The 2201-nt window shown below is 66.2% G+C and overlaps 1 long non-coding RNA gene across 1 annotated transcript in view; it reads left to right on the top strand.

Annotated features, from left to right (window-relative positions):
* The first annotated feature begins 6 nt into the window (after nt 1-6).
* LOC121671769 overlaps nt 7-2201 on the top strand; it is a 3048-nt gene continuing 853 nt past the window's right edge. Inside the window, exons 1-2 of the long non-coding RNA XR_006018595.1 lie at nt 7-530; nt 1239-1406. This is a non-coding gene — a long non-coding RNA (uncharacterized LOC121671769). The remainder of the gene's footprint in view (nt 531-1238; nt 1407-2201) is intronic.

Here is a 2201-nt window from a genome sequence, read left to right as displayed (position 1 = left end):
CCCCCCCCTCCTTCCCCCTCCACTGCTCTTTCTCTCTCCCCAAGCAGTGAGGCTCGGACAGTGCTCGGCTCCAGCGCTTTATTTTAAGATGATCGACCAAGGTCTTTGCAGATAGATTTTATCTGAAGTTAAATAGCAGGCGCTCGCCGCTCTCTCGCCAATAAGTCATTTTTAATAGAGACAAATCGCACTGGACGCCCCGGAGCGCCGGTGCCGCCGCTCCTGCCCGTGCCACCCGCCGAAGGCGAGCGGGCAGCCCGGGCAGCTCCCTCCTCCCGTAAGTGTCCTGCTCGGCGGACCCAGAGCGCGGCCGTGTGCGGAGAAGGGGAGGCGAGGGGGGGAGAGCCTGCCAGCCGCCCCGCCGCCCTGACAGTGCCTGCGCTGGATGCACAGCGGCCGCGGGACAGCTCGGCGCGGAGCGCGGCGAGGAGATGCGCAGGGGCGGTGGGCTGCGCCGCGGCACTCAGCCCCTCTAGGCTCGCCCATGGAGCGTCCCGCGGAGCCCCGTCCGCCGTCGGATCCCCCACGCCGTACGTATCCCCACCGCGGCCCCCCCGCGGCGGCGGGGCTGTCCGCGGGCCGCGGGGGCGGAGAAGGGCTGGGGCCGGGGATGGGGGTCCTCGCCCGTCGGGGAGCCCCGGGGCGCGGTCGCGGCCCGGGGCAAGGCACGGCGCGCCTTTAGGAGCGGCAGAGGGAGGTGGGCGCTTGCAGGGGTAAGCAGAGCCTGCTCGGGCGTCCCGAAGGCAAAGCTCTCTGCCTCGGCTTTAAGCCCCCAGAAGCACCCGGAGCCCCGATCCCAGCATCTGCTGTCGCCTTCTCCCCGCTCCGGCGCCACTCCGCTACCCAGCTCGCTGCCGGGGCTCCGCGGCCAACTGGCGGGCGGCTGCAGCCCGGTTCCCACCGAGGGCACACAGACAGGCAGGGCTGGCAGTGACATCCTCGGGCCGTCCCAGCTCACACCGCGGGGCTCTCCCGCCCAGTAAAAGGACTGAGCGCCGGGGAGCGCTGCCTATAGGCGGTGTGCCGCCAGCTCGGACCGTGCGATCACTTTGCACGGCCGCTGGATTAACTCGATTTTAATCGTTTTTTGTTTCCCCCACACCCATTCACACACCTCATCTCCTCCTTCTCTCCCGCCCCCCCCCCTCCCCCCTTTCCCTACACACCTCTTTTCCCCCCTTGTGCTAAGGCTAACCTTGTCTTGTGGTCATGGGATCTATAATTTCATTTTTGTCTAGGCTGGTGAGAGCTCTGCTTGTTCTGTAAAGTGGATGTCAGGTGGATCTATGTTCTGGAAGGAACAAAGAGGCAGCGAAAGCAGCGCGGGGGAAGTTTGAGCGGCGAGGATGCAGGCTGTGTACTGGTACGCGGTCCTTCTGCTGCAGCCCACTCTCTACCTGGTGAGTGTCCCCGGCCTCTCTCACGGGCCGGGCATGGGGGAGCTCGTCGGGGTGGAGGGCACCAGCCTGGCGGAGAACGAACAAACTCACGGCAACTACTTGAACCCCGCAGCCAGCCCTGCCCCGTCCTCCCGGGGCTGGGCCGGGGCCGGGCCGGGGAGCTGCTGGTCCCGGCCGGGAAATGTCGGCGGGGCGCGAGCAGTGGGGGCGCAGACCAGTAACATCTCCGCGGGGAAGGGGTGCTCCGCTCGGCCAGGGCAGGGTCGGGGTCTCCCGGGCCGCCTCCCCCGGTGCCACCTCCCGGGCCGGGTCCCTGGGTGTCTGCGTGGGCACCAGAGCGCCGCCACGGGGGCGCCCGGCCAGGCTGTGGGATGGAGGCAACTTCTTGCCCTCGGCCAGGCTGTGGGATAGAGGCAACTTCTTGCCCTCTGCTCCCTCCTGAGGGTGGGAGCCCCTCCGGAAGGGAACCCCCGCGGTGTGCCACTACGGGCGGCGCGGCACAGGCGGGCGGGCACTCGGCGGCGAGCACAGCTAGTATTTTCCGCGTGAAGTGTCATTGACTTTCGTAGCAAATCTCCTTTAAGATTACCGCGGGAACACGAGTAAACATCGGCGTTATCTCCTTTCACACACACACACACGCTTTATTCCCTCTACGATTGCAAGGAACAAAAACCAGGCATACTGCTCCTTTGCAGTCCGCATCCTCTCTCGCCTGTGATGCGTTAAGCAGGCAAACGCTTGGCGGCAGCTCATCCCCGTGTCTACGGGGGAGGGAAAAGACCTTTTTCCAGGAGCGTT

This window comes from Corvus kubaryi, unplaced genomic scaffold (assembly GCF_017639235.1).
Source record: "Corvus kubaryi isolate FWS band 111438036 unplaced genomic scaffold, C.kubaryi_AGA036_p1.0 37398, whole genome shotgun sequence".
Lineage (NCBI taxonomy): Eukaryota > Metazoa > Chordata > Aves > Passeriformes > Corvidae > Corvus > Corvus kubaryi.
This window is presented reverse-complemented; position numbering and strand designations above follow the sequence as displayed.